At 40.0% G+C, this 20,142-nt stretch overlaps 1 long non-coding RNA gene across 3 annotated transcripts; it reads right to left on the bottom strand.

Moving 5' to 3' along the window:
• Positions 1 to 15,043: 15,043 nt before the first annotated feature.
• Positions 15,044 to 19,872, bottom strand: LOC112430679 (uncharacterized). Of its 3 annotated transcripts, XR_013094636.1 has the most exons (8): positions 19,124 to 19,872; positions 18,831 to 18,960; positions 17,207 to 17,338; positions 16,990 to 17,089; positions 16,812 to 16,871; positions 16,631 to 16,721; positions 16,307 to 16,464; positions 15,044 to 15,642 (listed from the first exon to the last, which is right to left on the bottom strand). It is a non-coding gene; the product is annotated as an uncharacterized LOC112430679 (long non-coding RNA). The 3 variants fall into 3 exon arrangements; XR_013094637.1 differs by having other exon boundaries at positions 18,836 to 19,872; XR_013094635.1 differs by having other exon boundaries at positions 18,831 to 19,870.
• Between the last annotated feature and the right edge of the window lie 270 nt (positions 19,873 to 20,142).

The following is a 20,142-nucleotide window of genomic DNA, read 5'->3' as shown; positions in this document are numbered from 1 at the left end:
ATAAAATGCTGTGACAAAAAATATAATATCAAGCGAACAAAACTGTGCTACAACAGAGATAATAATATGAAAACGCATAGAGCAAAAAGATAATACTTTACCACAGATAGCAACAGCAATCCATAATCAACATCATAACACACTTACACAACAATACTTAAGAGGCAACCAACACTTAAAAAAGCCCCTCTAAAGCAATACCATAGATAAAACAATAAAAAAGCAGGCAGATAGAGGGGGAAGTACAAAGCCAAAGCTGCATGCGATGACAAATCTAAAAATCTAAATCAACTATATTAGCCAAGTGCTGAAGACAAACAAAATTGTAAATGTGTTTTCCAGCCTGAGATATTAACTGCGTTAAGTATGAGATGCCTCTGCAGACAGTTCCACCAGCCGGGGTGGAATTGATATGAGAATAAAATTGGAGTGTAAAATGTTATTTTACAGCCAGTAAAGAGCTCGTGTGCACAAAAGTGTAGGTTGTTCATTACTGAGCATACGCTGCTTTAAGTCGGACTAAAATAAAACTATGCTGACGGCAGAGCGACTTTTTTCAAATGTCATTTCAACTGCTGTAAACTACACAGAGTCCTTTTCTTCTATTGCTGGAAAAATACGTTTTTCTTGACTTTACTGTTCAAGGTGCCTTACCTTAGCCGTGGCCCGACTGCAGCAGTGTTGTGTTGTGAGTTTAGCTTGGGCAGAAGAATATAAACACTAAACCTTTTATTCTGAAGCGCTGGCAGTACAGTTAATACCAATCTGTTCTGTTAAAGCACGCTGCAGATTACAGTGTATGCGCTTAATGAACTAGATTGAAATGTAAATGGGGCTCACTTGAAAGCAGCTGTTTAATGTGGAGTCTGTTTGTACTTGTGCTTTAACAAGGATGTCGATTTGAATGACCTTGTATTAAGGCGGCATGTTGTAAACTAGAGCCCGGATGCTGTTGGACATAATTTCCCTTTTCAACGCTGCCAGTTTTGGATCCTAATAGTCCGACACATTTTCTTTAGTTCCTTTTTGCTGTGACATTTAACGGCGTTATCGTCAAGACATAAAAAAACAGCAACCGTGTCAACTATGTCAATTAGAGCCACAACAGAGAGAATGCTTCTGTTTCAACCAGAATCACAGTCTTAAAGGTAGCTCTCTGTGAAAATAAAAGAGCAAACGTGTGGGTTGTTTGTGTCACTAATGTCACTCATTTTACTTTTAAAGCAGGTGCATTTTTGGAAAATGTGCTCTTGAACTAAACCTGCCTTGCGTTAATGGAAGCTGTGCTGCTGGAGGTGCGGGTCTGCAGCCCTCCAGGGATCCTTGATAAAAAGCCATTAGTCTCCTGTGGGCAATACCTGGTACTTTACAGTATATAATGGACTTAACATGCTGGTCGTGTAGCTTTGTGTTCTGAATTTTATCCACCTTACTGGGATTAATCCCTAAAGGCTGATAGATGCTAAATGAATATTTATGACCCCAAACAATGAGGGTGAGTAGTGAGCACTGGGCCTCCCCTCTCACCACAGGTGTGTCTAAGTGTGTGAGGATGTGTGTGGTTGTGTGCCTCTGAACCGGCCAACATAATCAAATCCTCGTAACATACTTCTAAGTGGAGCACTTTACCGCAACACAAGTTTATAGATTTTTTTTTTCAGGAGTGAAATGACGCCCTGCTGGACACCAAATTCACTCTGTGAACAACTTTTTTTTTCTCTTGGTCTGGGCTGTGTGAGGGCAGAGCTGAGAGGATAGTCAGACATTTTCAGCTGCTTTTGGTTAAGCTTTAAAGATTATTTCTTATATTGTACTTATTTCTTACAAGTCTTCAGTGCTATTGCCGGAAAATCCTTAAAGTATAACTTGTACACATATACTTAATTCTCTTTCATTCAATTCATGAGGCACTTGGTGCACAGTATAAATGGTTTCAGAAGTTTCATCTTCAGCATTTACATTGTCACCATCTTGGTTGCAAAAATAAACAGATGTGGCAAAGAAGGGCAGGTCTGACTGTGGCTGATGGCTAATGACTTGTGATCAGCAAATCAGCTTCATTCCACAGATGATCCTTCATTTTGAAACATGGCTAAGATTTCCAAAACACACTTAATTTTTGTAATCAATATGGCCCAACATGAGTGAGTGAGCCCATAAACTCAGCCGTCAAGAGAGAAAGCTGTTGTGTCATCGACTCAGAAAGACCAGAAGAAGTCTTTTTGGTGGTCTTTAGACAGAATTCAGATTTTAGGCACATTTTCTAACCCAGTAAACTGTCCAACCTGTTTATGGTGCCATCCTATGAATTAAGAGTTTTGCTGTACCTAGTGACAAACCAACAACTCTCAGTGTAATGTTTGCCTTTTTTTTTGCACTTAACAAATGAAATAAATGGCATTCATTGAATAGTAAGTAGGACTACTCAAAATATCAATTGGTTCTTAACATTTGGTAACAGCAAAATGTTCTAGCCTGACAAAATTTTCTCTTATAAAAAGCTTTTTGGGGGTCTGCACGTTGGCTGAACCAGCTTTTTTTTCTTGTCCAAATCCATAAACGTAGTGTCCTTTAGTAACTTGTTGATTTGAATAATTGCACTGTGTGTGGTTCTCCTGGTTCTTACTGAGCTGCACAGAGAATTTCGTTTTTAACCATGAAAACCGGTAGTGTCACGCTCTGCCCATCGGGGTGTACATGAACACGGAGTAACCTGACAGTGCCTCAGATTTGCATTAAAATCTTTCTGATGTTATTTTAGGAATCTGGAATGGCTTTCATGCAAATGGTAAAACTCTCCCACACAACTGTCTTTTTGGTGATTTAGGGCACTTCTTGAAATTGATTTTGCTGCAATGCAGTTCGAGCCATCAAGCTAACTCGCTCTTTTTAACATCAGCCGTTTGCTATGGTTGCACGAAATTGCAAATCAGCGGCTGGTGACACTCTCTGTCATGTTTGCAATGAGAAACAGAAAAGAGAGGTAGAGAAGAGAGGAAGCCGAAACAGTATCTAACACCTGCAAATGGAAACTGTCACAGCTTGATAACAAACCTAGAGGAGGTGGAGCAGAATAAACACTAAGCTCTCTAGTGTTGCTGCTTAATGAGGTTTTCAATGATACAATTCAGTGAGATGGAAAGAAGCGACTGGCAGTTGTGAATGTGATTCACAAAGGAAGCCAAATCCTTTGACCTCTGCAAGGATCTGTAAGTCTTAGTGGCCATACATTTTGTTCCTTTCAATGACCGAGATCCTATAGAAGATCATAAATGGAGTCACCGCCACGGCTGGGCGCTCAGCTTCATCTTTGATTTAGTGCAGCGAGACAGGTAGAGACACTGGTGCAGCCTTGCATGACCAGAGGCAAATGAAACAGGAAACTGACCGCCTCATCTTCTCAAGGGTGTCTGTGGATGTCTGAGGTGTGTGGGCGTGTGGTGGTGGAGATCAGGTGGGGTGGGCAGACGCGGTAAGGTTGGGGGAGTATATTTTACTAATGAGGACATACTTGCTGTCACCTATGGGTGTACAAACAGATGATGCAGAAAAATAAAGCATGTATACACCTGAGCATGTATACAGCTGAATACTGCAGAGCTGTATAGCCATCTGCTTAGTGGCAGTATTGCTATTAAATGCACATACAGGCCTATTGACCGGTGCAAATGCAAAAGATGACAGCATACAGATTGCTTGCTGTCTGCTCACTTTAGCTAGTTACCCCTGTAAAGATGTGTACTTAGAGAGTTTGAGAAAAAATCTATGAGCCGAAGCTGAAAACGTTAAAGGCACCTGACAAACATCAGGACTGCAGCCTTTATTGGAAATGTTAGAGGGGTGGATAGATTGTTTGGACATAAGGAACAAACAAAAGCACAAAACAAAGAAAAACAAATTCAGCCACGAAATGAATAACAACGAACAAAATTTTAGGATTAACCTCAACATGAGGTTGTGGTTGAAAGTTTACATACACTCAACATGGCTATGAATGTCATGGTAATTTTGCCAGAAGCTTGTTGATGGCTATCAAAAGCAAGGTCAACTATATATATATAGTCCAAAAAATAGTCAAAAAAACTGGACAAGTGGACATTTTTGACACTTTGTTTCCAGCACTGGAGACTGAATGTGTGTATATATGTCACGCCATAAATAAATTGTTACAACGGTTATTCTGAAATACTTTTAAAATCTTCCATCCGTGTGTGCTATCTTGCTCCAGATATTAGAAAGCGTTTTTCTCCGTCAGTGATCTTGTTGGTAAGATTTATGATCTTCTACCTGTTCAGAAACATAGAAGTGTGGATCTTCCTTTGATGTGCACGCATGCTGTTCTAAATACTTACTGCATAAACATCTGCAAAGCGTTATTGGACTGAAGATCAAGGATCATGATTGTCTGCAAACGGAAGAGAAAGGTTAGGGATAAACAGCACTATAAACTCTTTAAACAGCGAATTATGTGGCCCATAGGAAAACCCGTTGCATACCTGATGTCACTAATAGCATCTTTTATTTGAAGATTTTAGAAAGTCTAGTAATAATCAAAAACGAGAGGCAGATTTGTTTTTAATTAAACACTGAATGTCTCGAGTCGGAGGTGTTTGGCTGAGGCCATTAACCAGAATGACTTTGAATGATTTAACTAGTATGGAGTGTTTCTCAAGGGGACTCTGAATAGCGTGCCTCCTCCTGAGACCTAACCTGTGATCCTTTTTTTATTACAGGATGACTTTGTGAGAGCTAGGCTACCTGCGACCTTTAACTCCTTGTGCTGGTCACGGTTCACGAGTCCCCAATCCATTAAGGTGTGAGAGGCATGGGCTTCATTACAAACGAAACGGTCTGTGCACATCGGGAGGAGGAGAGAGGAGTGTCTTATTAAAAAAGTGGACTTCTTTGCCTCCAGCTGTACTTTGAGAGTGACAGGAAAAGCCTTCGTCTTCATGGTTCTGCAAGTGGTCCAACTTCATTATATGCAGCAGTGACACTTGAGCCACAAAATGCCAAAAGTCCAAAAAGATGATTTTCCAACTGTGTGACTATGACCAAATGCTGTTTCGTTTAGCTGATGCTTTCATCCAGAGCTTTTTTACGGTCGTCAAACACTGGCATTAAAAGAACCCTTAACCATGGCAGTCCACATTCAGTTAAAGGACGTTTGGAGCATTTTATTCAAAGTTTGCTGTGCTTTTCTCTTTCAGTCTGTATCAGTTGGAGAGGTGCAAAGAATGCTTTTCAAACAGTGCAGGTCACTAACCCTGACAATGTAATACAAACCAGCAGTAGGAGAGAGGTATTAGAGAACACATGATGATATCTTATATCAAACCCTGGAAAGAACAAAATGAACTGAGGGCAGTCGAGTGAGATGCTACTGGTATATTTCTTTATGTATTTTTAAGCTGTGAAAATCATTATTCACAGTAAAAAAATAAATAAATCCCTTTTTAAATAAAAATAAAAATATTCCAAAGACTAAAAAAATCATTCACCCTGCAGGGTGAATGATTTTTTTAGTCATTTTTTAGTCATTTTTTAGTCACAGAATATGTGAAATACTGTTGTACACATGTGTACAACAGTATTTCACATATTCTGTATCTGCTTGTTACAGCGTTTAAACAAAGCAACAGTATAAAATGCTGACACTGAGTTAAGCATCCAGACCCAAGAAACTGTGTTTTTATGGCTGCGGCATTAAATCAGGCTGAAATCTGTTAGCATAATTTTATTCACATCCTCCTGGAAGTCATCCTAGTGTATTTGTATCTCTGGAAATCTGGGGGATATCCACTAGAATTCAAATAAAGTCAAGATGGTTTTAGTGGTATAAACACAGAAAAAAACACACACGTTCAAGTCTCTTATGGTTAGCCATTGTCAGATATATCTCATATTTATTTGTCCTTCCCCTTGGAGAGTTGAGGGAAAGCTGTTTAGTGTGATAAGCTAAGACATATGTCAGTCCACAGCACATTTTTTACAAACTTTGCAATCTTACTTTCTTAGTTTAACCTGTTCATCTCTGGTATAGCGATTTCATTTTGGCTTGAAGTCTAAGCTGTGTTTACCACTACTAGATTTTGAAAATCCTCTTTACCTTAATGTCACTGACCTAAGCAGCACGCCTAGTGAAGATGAATATACTCTAATTTCACCGTACAATTTTTGACCAACTCTAATGCGCTCCGATTTCACACGTGCACCTTTTGGACACAATTCCGCATGATTGTAGTCAAAAGTTCATTGGTACCATCCTGTTTCAAAGCAGCAACCATCGTTCCCATCCCAAAACAGTCAAATGTCACATGTCTGAACGATTTCAGACCTGTGGCACTCACCCCCATTCCCGCCAAATGCCTGGAGAGACTGGTCATTAAACACATCAGAGCTGCTTTTCCACCATCCCTGGACTCGCACCAGTTTGCATACAGGGAGAACCGGTCAACCGAGGATGCGATCGCCACAATGCTGCACACATTACTGAAGCACTTGGAACACAGGAACACCTATGCACGGCTCCTCTTTGTAGACTACAGCTCGGCTTTTAATACCATCCGGCCATACAAACTCCGTCCCAAACTCCACCAACTGGGACTTAACTCCTCTCTGTGCAACTGGATTGTGGACTTCCTCACTAACCGTAGACAGAGTGTCAGAGTGGGTAAGAACACCTCTTCCACCCTTGTGGTCAACACCGGTGCCCCTCAGGGGTGTGTTCTGAGCCCTCTGCTATACACTCTCTTCACCCATGACTGTATTTCCTCCTGCGCGTCCAATCTCATTGTTAAGTTTGCAGATGACACTACAGTGCTCGGCCTTATATCCAACAATGATGAGACAAACTATAGGACAGAGGTGCAACAACTAGAGTCATGGTGCCACGACAATAACTTGGTCTTAAACACCAAAAAGACCAAGGAGATCATTGTAGATTTCCGGAAGAGGGGCCATAACAACCATCTGCCTCTCTTCATTGGCAGTGAGGCGGTGGAGAGGGTGAGCAGTTTTAAATTCTTGGGGGTAACTGTGACCGAGGACCTGTCCTGGGGCAACCATATCACCTCAGTTGTACGGAAGGCCCAACAGCGCCTCTACTACCTGAGGAGACTGCGGAGCGCACACATTCCCAGATCTCTGATGTTGAACTTCTACAACTGTGCCATCAGCAGCGTTCTGACGTATGGATTTCTAGTGTGGTTCCCCAGCTGCACCAAGGCCGATCAGCAAGCACTCCAGCGGGTGGTGAAAGAAGCTGGCAGAATTATTGGAACAAGTCTGCCAGAGATCAGTAATATCTTCCCCACTCGCTGTCTGAGGAGGGTGCACAGTATCCTGCGGCACCAACATCACCCTGCGCGCCACCTTTTCCATCTGCTGCCCTCAGGGAGAAGGTACAGGTCTATACAGGCCAGAACATCCAGACTGGCCAACAGCCTGTATCCACAGGCTGTGAGGCTCCTGAGCTCTCTGCCCCCCTCTCACGGACAATAACCATATCCAACTTCTTAATAGCAATGAACTGGTCTGCATTGGTGCATCATATCTTTATTCTCTTCCCCCTCCTGCCCCCCCCCCCCCTCTTTCTTAAATAGATAACTATCATATCTGATATCATATCTCACAGTACAATAATATTGAACGGGTTGCATTGTTGTATTTTGTCATGTTTCTCAGGTCTTTGTCTGAATTTCTACGAACATTATTGCTAAGGATTGTCTTATTGCATTGGAGTCACACTGGGTTAAATATGTACACTTGGGTTTTAAGGGGTATTTATTATTTTCTTCTTTTTTTTGGGTTGTATGGAAGCCCCAAACGCAATTTCATTGTTCTTGACAATGACAATAAATAAATAAATACTAAAATACTAAATACTAAATACTAAATAAAAACAAATAAGTGCGATCAGTGTGGCGACACTGATAACGAGGTTCTGTTCCTCATCTCTGTAATGAATGGAATAATCATCTCAGCGAGGCTGCTGTCGAATAAACGTCAGCACTAAACCATTTCTCTTCCACACTTCTTCTCCCCCAATGGGCTCATTAGTGTGCTGCTGAAAGCTGCGCTCCACAGTTATACAACATATTTATTATGTAGTGGGGGTTTTTTCTGTATTCTACTTCTTTGTCTTCTTTGTTTGCACAGCGACGTCCTGCACATTTCACACTAGTGCTGTAATCGAAACTACTATGATCCACTATATTTAATGTGGCTCTCAGTCATTCTTTTCCCAGTAAGAAATCTATAGAAAAATGACACATGCAGTGGGTTTATGTGTGGTACTTGGATAAGATCCAGAAACTGTATTTGTTTCAAATGTAGAGCCGTTATCATGAACTCATTTAGCTCTTTTTTAGCTAACCAACCCTAAAAAACTGAAGCCAGAATAAAAGCATCTTCACCTTCAGTGTGAGGTTTATGACCTTTTAAAGGTTAGTCGCTTTCAGCACATTCGTCTGACGTCAGCACTGTGACGTGAGAACAGAACATCCTCGTTACAACTGCTGTCAACAAGATCTGTGATGCAGGAAACATCGCACAGATGCAGGGTTGGCTTTGCTCAGAAGACACACTGACAAGCTTGAAGTTGCACATCTGTTTGAAGCATGCAGATTCAAGAAAAGATGAAGAAAATGGGCTTGATTTCACAGTAATTTTAGACTATTTACTTTTCGTGCTTTAATATAATGTTTGATGATGAAAAGGTCAGGCATTTTCTTCCTGTTTTATATGCCTGGGATGTACAGTACAGGCAAAAACTATTTAGATAATAACATTTTGTTGCTGTTTTTTCAACAGGGCAGAAGGTTTTAGTGTTATAATGTGAATTCCAAAAGTTTAACAGTCAGAAAGTTATTAATGCAACATATACAGTAATAAGCCATAAGACATGCAGGTATATTAAACACATTATTGCTTTAATACTTTATTCAGTGTATACTTTAGAAAAACAAACTGTTTTCTTTTGCAGTGCAGTTAAAAGGACAAATGGAATCCAATCTTTTGGAAATTATACTACTTCTTTCTACCTATCTAGCAATAGGTACAATGAAATCATTGTAATATATATATTTTTTGTCATTCTCTTAGCCTGAAAAAGTGACCCAAAATACAGAAAATGAAAACATTTTTTTTAAATTGTACTGTTATAGAGGAGCTACTGGTTTGAGGCATATTAATTCAAATGGCTTTTTTGATAAACCAGTGTGAGTCAAAACTTTTAAACTGTGCATGCCATGTCCGTTTGTATCTTGTACAGGACAGTGGTGACACAGTTAAGGCAGGATCATGTCTTTGTTGCGAGAACTGTGTTCCCATTACAATTGCCCAGGTTCCCCCAGAGACAGGCACTTTCTGGTCTTCTGGCCACCTTCTGGTAATTAGTGATTCTATCCTGGCTGTGGATATGAAGTAGACAAAGTGCTTGAGTTTTAATAGAGCCAAATAGAAAAGTGGTGTACAGTGGTGCCTCGCTATAACACGGTTCACCTTTCGCAGCCTCGCTGTTTCGCTGATTTTTTTTTTGTGTGTGCAATTTTGCATGCTTTTTTGTGTTCTGCATCCTGATTGGCTGTAGCCAATTTCAATCAATCTCCTCCATGAAATGTCTCCTGTACAGTACAGAATGTGTTCAGCTTGTCAAATTTACATAAATCCTTGATCGCTAGCAGTGTGACTCTGAAGTGCTGTACTGTATGTTTGTAAGTTTTCTCCCCAACAAACACAACAATGTCGACGAAACGTTTTACACCGTCAAAGGCACCTGCGGTAGCACCCAAAAGGCAGAGGAAGATGCTAATCATCACACAAAAAGTTGGACTTCTGGATATGCTAAAGGAAGGTAGAAGTTACCGTATTTTTTGGACCATAAGGCGCACCGCATTACAAGGCATATTAAAAGCAAATCAAAACAGTCAGATAAGTCAAACTTTCTGTACCATTGACTCATTAATGTTGAATTCAAACAATATGTGGACTGTCCCACCAGGGGAGAGAAAACTTTAGACTTACTGTATGCTAACGTCAAGGATGCATACAGCTCCTCCTCCCTCCCCCCACTTGGTAGGTCAGATCATAACCTGATTCACCTCACCCCCCGCTATGTGCCAATTGTGAGGAGGGAACCTGTGACCACCAGGACTGTCAGGAGGTGGTCAGAGGAGGCAATAGCGGAACTACAGGGCTGTTTCGAGGTGACCGACTGGGAAACACTCTGTGAGCCTCACGCCAAGGACATCAATGGGCTTACTGAGTGTATCACAGGCTACATAACTTTCTGCACCGACTCCATTGTTCCAGCTCAGACTGTTCATTGTTACCCAAATAACAAGCCGTGGGTGACTAAGGACATCAAAGCCCTCCTCAACAACAAGAAGAGGGCTTTCAGAGGGGGCAACAAAGAGGAGGTGAGGAAGATCCAGGTGTTACTAAAGGACAAGATCAGAGAGGCTAAGGAAAATTACAGGAGGAAGCTGGAGTGGAAACTCCAGCAGAACAGCATGAGAGAGGTGTGGAGGGGCATGAAGACCATCACTGGATTCAGGCCAACCAACAGCAGGGGAGCTGAGGATAGAGCCAATGAGTTGAATCTGTTTTTCAATAGATTCGACACCACAGTGTCTGCTCCCACCCCCACAACCTCACCTGCAGTCAGCCTGGAATCCAGAGCCACACCACTGTGCCAGCCTCTCTCTTCACATGTTGCCTCCTGTGAGATTCCTGACACCCCTCCCCCACCCATCACCTTCACTCAATACCAGGTTGAGATGCAAATGAGGAGACTTCACTCAGGCAAGTCTGCTGGACCAGACGGAGTGAGTCCCCTCGTCCTCAAGACCTGTGCCCCCCAGCTGTGTGGAGTCTTTCATAAACTGTTTATGCTGAGTCTGAGTCTGCAGAGGGTCCCGGTGATGTGGAAGACATCATGCCTCGTCCCTGTACCAAAGACGCCTCGTCCCAGTGGCCCCCAGGATTACAGGCCCGTGGCACTGACCTCCCACATCATGAAGACCCTGGAAAAGCTCATCCTGGACCAGCTGCGACCCATAGTAAGACCACATCTGGATCCCCTTCAGTTCGCTTATCAGCCTCGTCTCGGAACAGAGGACGCCATCATCTACCTGCTCAATCGTGTCTACACCCATCTGGACCAGCCGGCGAGCACTGTGAGGGTCATGTTTTTTGACTTTTCCAGTGCTTTCAACACCATCAGGCCGACCCTCCTGGGTGATAAGTTAGCAGCGATGCAGGTGGATGCTTCTCTGGTGTCCTGGATTGTTGATTACCTGACAGGAAGACCACAATATGTACGTCTCCCACAGTGTGTGTCTGACAAGGTGATTAGCAACACAGGGGCACCACAGGGGACTGTCCTCTCCCCCTTCCTCTTCACCCTCTACACCACAGACTTCAGCCACTGCACAGAGACCTGCCATCTTCAGAAGTTTTCTGATGACTCTGCGGTGGTTGGATGCATCAGCAGGGATGATGAGACAGAGTACCGGGCTGTGGTCGACTCCTTTGTCACGTGGTGTGAGCAGAATCATCTGCAGCTCAACGTGGCAAAGACCAAGGAACTGATCGTGGACTTCAGGAAGACCAGGAAACACTTGACCCCTGTTTCAATCCAGGGGGTCAGTGTTGACATTGTGGAGGACTATAAATACCTTGGAGTACACATTGACAATAAACTGGACTGGGCTAAAAACACCACAGCACTTTACAGGAAGGGCCAGAGTCGTCTCTATTTTTTGAGGCGACTGAGGTCCTTCAACATCTGCCAGAAAATGCTGAGGATTTTCTACGAGTCTGTTGTGGCCAGTGCGATCCTCTATGCTGTTGCATGCTGGGGGAGCAGGCTGAGGGTCGCAGATGCCAACAGACTTAATAAACTGATCCGTAAGGCCAGCAATGTTGTGGGGATGGAGCTGGACTCCCTCAAGGTGGTGTCGGAGAGGCGGATGCTGTCCAAGATAAAGACAATGTTGGATAACACCTCCCACCCACTCCATGACATGTTGGTCAGCCACAGGAGCTCGTTCAGTGAGAGACTGAGATTACCGAAAAGCACCACTGAACGACACAGGAAATCATTCCTGCCTGTGGCCATCTCCCTGTACAACGCATCCACTTAACACACTGTTTGCTGCTACAGCTACACATGTTTCTTTTCCAAATATTTATTTATAAGTGACTTATGTATGTATGTATGTATGTATGTATGTATATGTATATATTGTACTATTCTTAGTTAGCGTATTGTCTGTCTTGTCTTAATGTTGGTTTAAAATGGAGCACTGTAACAAAAAATAATTTCCCCCAGGGATCAATAAAGTATTCTGATTCTGATTCTGAATTCTCTCGCAGCTGCTCTATTCTCATGTTCTGGACCTGAAAAAAGGGTTTGATCTTTGGTTTCGTTCTATAATACTGGACTTATTTTTCTACCAAGGTTTGAACTTTTACAGCCTTAACCCTTGTATGGTGTTCGGGTCTGTGAGACCCGTGTTCAGTTTTTTTCAAAAGAAAAATTAAACAATTAATTATTTTTTCACGTGTAAATGTGTTGTGTCTTTCCACTCACTCCACTTGATTATAACTGATTTATTTATAACATTTTATATAAAAGAAAAACGAGAAGCACATTAATTCATAAATGTGATCTAACAAAGGTAAAGGGAAAAAATTAACCATGTTTGCTGTTCATATGTCTTGTAATTGGGATGAAGTAAACATCTGTTGAGTAATTTAACATAAAATTGTTTGATAGTGTTAATTTGGAAAGCCAAAACTCTAGCGGGTCCACCAGACCCATGAACACTGGCTGAGTAACAAAAATACGAACACCACACAAGGGTTAAAACATCTATAATAATTGTAAAAAAGAAAGATGGCTACTTCGCAGATTTCACCTACCGCGGGTTATTCTTAGAACATAACTCCCGCGATAAACTCATCGCGATAAACGAGGGACCACTGTATAAATGTCTGGTCAACGGTAGTTAGGGCTCTAACACACAAAAATGTGCATAAGCATGCTCGCTTATTTCTGACATTGTCGCAGTTATTTATTGTTGTAATTATTTATTGTCAGCAGATTAGATGCAATTCTCCCATTGCAGCTAACAACAAGCCTGCTAAACAACAATAGCTGGTTATAAGCTAATGCTACGTCAGCTAATGTTAGGCTCAAGGGTCCTAAAAATCCCACTGATGAACCGTTTGAGTCCAACAATGTCAGAGCCACTTCAAAGGAAGTTTCACTAATGCAGATTAACAGCAACTAACAGTTGCAAAAACTGCAGCGCTTACAGAAAAGTTCAGGATATCTTCAACAACTCAACTCAATATGACCGTCATCAGAAAGAAGTGAGCTTCACTGACCCTTTAACATGTATCAGACTCGTTTCACAAAGGTTTATAGCCTCACACTCATGGACACATATTGACAGCTGAGGTAAACGGCAGACTGACAGCTTATACTCACTACAGATGAACGGCAGCTGGGGTTGTTTGTCCTACAGCAACCTAGATAGGGTTATGGACTTGAATTGGAAAGGGTAAGAAAACAGAGCTCAGCTGACTGCAATCTGCGATCTACTGACAGCTAGTAGTGAAGTTTTACACACTGAACCTTTAAAAAAGCTTTGAGTGGTAAGGAAGACTAGAAAAGTACGATTTAAATCTCAGCACATTGCAATGTAACAAAGTACCCTAAAGCCAAATCAGAATCAATTTATTCTATCTAAGTAAGCTTAAAACAGAGAACAGGGGGATCTGGAGGAGATAACAAATTTTAATGGTCCCAGCAGTTCCAAAAGGTTTTTGTTTTTTGCCATTTTCAATTTCAAAACATTGAAGTCATCATTGCTGTTATGTTTCCATGTCTCAGGTAAAACAGCACGTTGATGTTTTTTCTCCAAAAATGAGTGTTGTAAAACCTTCATAAATATACTCCCCCGGTCTCTGAAACGTTAATTAAAAATGATAATCCATGTATTAACGATGGTTATTTATACATTCTGAAAAGATCTGTAGTATACAATTCCTTATAGAAACTTATAATGAGGGAATTCTTGGCCCAAGTCAAAACTGACCCTGGGCTATTCTGTTAAGGCATGAAATATGAACAGTATATAAGAATTCGATTTATTTCACCTTTCTGTATTAATACAATACAGGGCTGATAGCAAGACTTAACAGAAAGCCTTTAAATCTAACTTCAAGCGGTAAACATAAAAATGTTGCACACCACACTAGGCTACTGTTTTACCTTTAAGCTTGAGAATAAAGAACTCAGTCTGCATAAGAAAAACATTTCATTTACAACTTTACATGACACTGAGCAAAGCTGTTTTTTTCTTTTTCTTAAATCTGTAAAGGCTACTTAATTTTCTTTGGCGTGTTATTCTATCAGGTCTTACATTAGGATTTAATAATGGAGAGGTGTTGCTTGAATAAGATATCACGTGACAATCTGAAAATAAAGGGTGACCATCGTAGCATAGTAACAAAAACACTGCGACTGCAGAGTAGATGTGAGGAAAATTAATGAGTATTTAAATTGCTAGTGTTGACATTGCCTCAACCCCACACTGCTCCAGTGCAGCTGCTTGGTGTTCACTAGTATGACTCTGTGGTTATACTGGGGAGCCCCCAGCCATGTGTGTGTGTGTATATGTGTATGTATGTGTGTGAATCTGCACTGTAAAAAAAAAATCTGTCAAATTTACGGTAAAATACCGGCAGCTGTGGTTGCCAGGAATATACCGTGTAAAAAATGTGGAATCTGTAAAGGACAATACGGTATACTGGTTTTGTAACCCTAATTTTTAAGGTAGACAACGTATTATTTTACCAAAATCATGATAGAAAAAACCAAATATATTTGTCAATTATACAGCAATTTAATGTAAAAAATGCAACTTTCCATAGCTTTTTACGGATATTTGCAGTAAAAAAAAAGTAATAATATAATAATATTTACAGTAATTTGTTGTTAATTTAACAGTAATAGGATAGACCCTATTATTGTAAATAACTGTAAAAATAACAGAAATATGTTAAACCTTATTAAAACCTTTGACAGTAAAAAACACAGTGAAATTGTATAACAAATTACAGCATTTTATTTTGACCAGATACATTTTACGGTAAATTCCTGGCAACCACAGCTGCCGGTATTTTACCGCTAAAAATACAGTACAATATGAGGAACATAAATGGTTTACTGTACATTTTACATTTGCAACCGCTAAATATAGAAAAATCTAAAGATGCTCATATACAACCAAGGTAGAGAATATTACTGATAAACAATGAGAAAATTTGACATACCATTTGAAAACAGACTAAACATATCATTTTCTCTATTCCTACAAAACAGCATAGATCTTGAGAATACAGCATGTGTCCATATATATGGCTGGTAATCCATGGAGGAATGAATAAACATGAAACAAAATATTACCTGCCCCTGACCTATCAACAGTAATGAGTCACTGGGTCCTGCCTTGGTGAAGGAAAGGACTCGGTGGAGTTTCTAATGCGCATGGTGTTGAAGATACAAGCTCTGCAGGAGTACTTCAATGTCCATCAGGAGTTCACTTTGGACTGGCAGGATCCCCTCTGCAGCAAAAAAAATGGACAAAGTTTGATCAGTGCTTGAGCAAAATGCACAGAAATGAACAAAACGTGCTGCCAAAACCAGATCTAATGATAAATGATTTCTTAAGTGTAAAATATACAGTTCTTAAAGGATAGCTATTGTCAAAATGCAACCTGGGCTGTTTTTTTCAGTTTTTTTTTTTTACTGTAAACGAGACAAACATATATCTAAAAGCATAATTACGACAAACAAGCCGTTTTTGAGATTGACCGTGATTTTGTTTTGTGGTCAATAGCCAGTGAATGGGAATACTAGGGGGCCGGGGCATAAATTTGAGCGCATCAAAATCGATACAGTAAAAAAAACAAAAAAAAAAAAAAAAAACAGCCCAGGTTGCGTTTTGGCAATAGTTATACTTTAAATCTACTTATGTAAAAGTTATACATAGACAACGCAGCCCTAATCACAATCATAATTTGTTGGAAAACGTATTTAAGTTTCGTATTGATTTATCATAGAACTTGAAGTTAATGGCTGAATGCATGGTGATGAGACCTATCATTCAATCTACATTTTATAGCGTATGAAACTGCTCACCTGGACATGAACCTGAGCTCGGCTGATTAAGATTAGTGTCTCCTGTCCATCTTTCTTTAGCAAAACTTGAATAATACCACTGCTTACCTCTTATTGAATCTTTGGGTGCAGACTTAATTGAAGAGCCTCGTATAAACAGGCAGGGTGTGATGTTTAGGGAAACCAAAGAATACAGCCGCCATCATTTCTGCCAGAAGACTCATTGGGTGCAACGAAGCTTTCATTGTGGACTGGCTAGATACCTTCTGCATTCAGAAGGAAAACAAGAAGGGCATACACCATAAACAATAATAACTGACAAAAATAATGAGACAAGAAATTAAAGTAACAAAATAAGTGCAAATCAAGTTTCCCTGTGTTACAGTGTAGCTGAATGTTTTTCAACAATTTGATTTACGGTAAAACACATACCAAATATTTCCAGCCAAGGTTTGTTTCAATCTTCAGCATTTTTTTCCTGCCATTGTCTTGAAACTGTTTCATCTGTCTCTCTCATTTGATGCTGTTTACAAAAACAAAACAGCAATATTGTAAAGGGAAAAAGGAAAATTAATTTAATGGAAAAAAAAAAGATTATGACCTGAAATCTCACCATTTCCTGAGAGTCACAGGTCCTTTGAGTATCCTTATGGTTTCTGCTCAAATTCAGTGTCTGAAAAGGGCAGGAACAAAACAAACCTTTTTAATCATAATAAAGACAAAATAAGATTTAGAGACAGACGACAAAGAAATGTGTAAAATATCTTCTTGAATCTGTTTACTTTACTAACCTTGAAAGAGACTCTTGGGTCTTAGCTGTGCCACCACCCTTAAACCTTAAAACAGATGGAGACGATATGCTGGCCTGGCTTGAAATTTCCATATTTGGTGCTGTAAAACAATATCACAAACAATAGATTAATTGTACTTTTTGGACCTTGGCCAAAGCATAATAGAAAAAACAGAAAGTCCTTCATGGCTATTGTGCAATGAAATCATAATACTTACTGGTTTGTTTCTCAGATGTCTCCACTCCTAATGATTGTAGTGCCTCCAGTACAATTTCAAGGATTGAGGCAGACAGGTCCGGCAGCACCTTAGTAATGGAACTCCTTATGCTGCCCCCCATTTCCAAGATGTCTGATAAAAGAATGTGAATAAAGGTCAATTTACACCAAGTGGTACCTTTGGTCTTAAAATATGAAGCTGATCTTGCTTGATACTACACTTTTATACAGTGTTTCGTAAGTACCAAACTAACAGCACCATTATTGTGACAGCACACTGTGTTTCAATGGAACCATTTGGTACCCATACTTCATGTAAGATGTTAATGGATAGAAATCAATTAAGTCAATGGGTTTTGACCAAAAAAATCATTTTATTTAAAACAGCTTACTATCACTTATGTCACACAGAACATCAGCAGGAGGCTCAGTAGAGGGCTCTTCTGATTTCTGCCACAGATCAGACTCTAGCAGACATCTCAAAGTCTCTCTTAAAGGCACATAATAGGCAAACCTATCTTTTCTGTTTTCATCTCTCCCTAAAAATATTTTCTTTGGTTCCGCATAGTTGAAGGCTTTTTTAAAGATCTGAGCTCTGGAGTGCACTGTCCTCAATGGCCCGGTATGACATGCAGAAAAAAGATCATAGCTTTTGACAGACTCACAGACTTTGTTGATGTCCTCCTCTGATAATGATGTGTCATCTTTTAACAGTGATGCAAGTTTACCCAAACTGTATGTCTGTCCCAACTCATGCATGTTCTGCATTTCCTCTACAATGTTCTGTATGGTTGAAGCAGGCAGTAGAAACTGACCCTGCAATTTTAAGTAGAATAGTGAAACGTTTCTCAGAAAAAGATCACAGAATTCAGGGGGCATTTCCATGTTATCTTCATGTGCAATAGACTGTGCAGCAGGCTCGGAAATCAAGGGTACAAAGTCATCTGATGTGGTTGGAACAGATGATGATTGACATGCAGACTCTCTATATAAATCACCAATGCTGCTGTCTGAAAACTCTGTGTTTACGTGACATGTGAGCAGTAAAAGATGATTTAACTCTAAAGGTATTTGTGCATCCTCTTACTGGACAAGTGACCACGTGTCCTTCCACAATATGGCTCTTCAGATGAGCTATTAACTCTTTAGAGTTCTGACACTGACGTTCACACATCGCCATTGCACATGTAAACGAAGAAACCACCACCACACCAGTGACATGGGTGGGGGCAGTGTCTTCGGTAAAAATGAGCCTTAAACGCGCCATACCTGGTGTATGTCTGCTTGCAGCCTGCTTCAATACACCGAAAGAAACAACGTGGCTCATTCCGATGCAGTTTACAATGAAGCACGTAGCCCCTTGATGACTGAACTACCTTACCACAGAAATTACACGTTAACATAACTCCAAGTACTTTGGTAATTCCTCCCTAGCGAATTAAGCACGCCATATACAGAAACTAATCCAGAGCAATGCTTCCCTCGCAACAGTAATGCTAACTCAACTCACAAATGCTAACTAAATTCACAACCTCACTCATAAAAAACGAACTGCTAAAATTATCTATAAACGCTGGGCTGGTGGATTTTTATAACAGAGATAACTTGAAGTTGCATGTACTCACCTCACCTCGAACTAATTGTAAGCTGCCAGGATGTCTACAAATTCCGAAGATGCTGTGGTCCAAGCAGCAATAAATGGCGCTAATATACGAGTTCAAAACTGTGTCCGTTAGCGAAGCCAACTTGAGTCTCCTGCATGAAAAAAAGAGCGGTTGGCACACAGCTCAGCAGCGCGCCGCGCTATTGGTCATTTTCAGGTGACGTCATCCCGCAATGTAACGTCGCTCTTTGTTTCTTTAGGAGGTTCGAATTTGATCAGAAGTCACGTCTGCAGACCGCTGCAGCCACGTCTTACCTTGCTTCCCCTTTTTTTGGTGAAATGGTTCGCTCATACTGCACAATGTTGCTACCAGATTTTTTTTCTCTGCAATTCGAACGTAAAACGTCTGTACACAGTTTACCAGCAGTTTAGCTACCAATCAACAGCGATCACACAAATTCAAAATTTAAGGCCGACCCACTTAAGGTGGTCTGATAATATGGCGTGAAACACAACAACATAAAGTTGTTTTAAAATAATAATTAAAAAAGATTATTGAAATCAATTTTATTCACAACCATAAACTTTATTTTTAACATCTTCTTTTGCTGTTGATTTTTTTATCAGAAGGTTAACAATGATATACTGCAGGCCTAACTTTTAATCTGTATATCAGTATCTGAATTTTAAAATAAAAAAATACTATCAGTTTTATTGTCTTTCACTGCTGATATTTGCTTTTTTTTAATGGTATGTACTGGTTGTATTATTACGGTGGACCCTATTTTTTAACATCTTGTTTCTGTAAAAATGAATGTTTTTGTTTGCTTAAAAATCTACAGCTTTATACTGTGAATTCCAATGTGCACAACCCCAAAAGATGTAGTTTTACTCAAATAATACCGTAAAATCTAAGTTTTTCAGACATTTTCAACATTACAATATGTAATTGTAAAATGTATGCATATTTATTTGTTTTCACAGAAAATATTTATAATTTCAACATTTTATTACAGTAAAAAACAAAGTTTTATCCAGTCTCACAATTAACGGTTATTCAATCTATTTAATACAGTAAAAGGAAGTTTTTGATTTTACGCTCCATTACCGTTGGAATTTGACGGTGTTTTGCTGTATATTTTACTGACTTTTTTTACAGTGTGGGAGCTGCTGGAACAGAGCATGCATGCTCAATCAAGTTCCCCAAGATAAATAATATGGAAAGAGATTAGTGCCAGCAGAGATTGTATTTGTATTGCATAAATTTAAATTTGTCACCCTCATATTAAGCAGTTGATTTAAAAAAAAAAAATGAATTTGTTGAATAAATGAAT

Source organism: Maylandia zebra, linkage group LG19, assembly GCF_041146795.1.
Source record: "Maylandia zebra isolate NMK-2024a linkage group LG19, Mzebra_GT3a, whole genome shotgun sequence".
NCBI lineage: Eukaryota > Metazoa > Chordata > Actinopteri > Cichliformes > Cichlidae > Maylandia > Maylandia zebra.
This window is presented reverse-complemented; position numbering and strand designations above follow the sequence as displayed.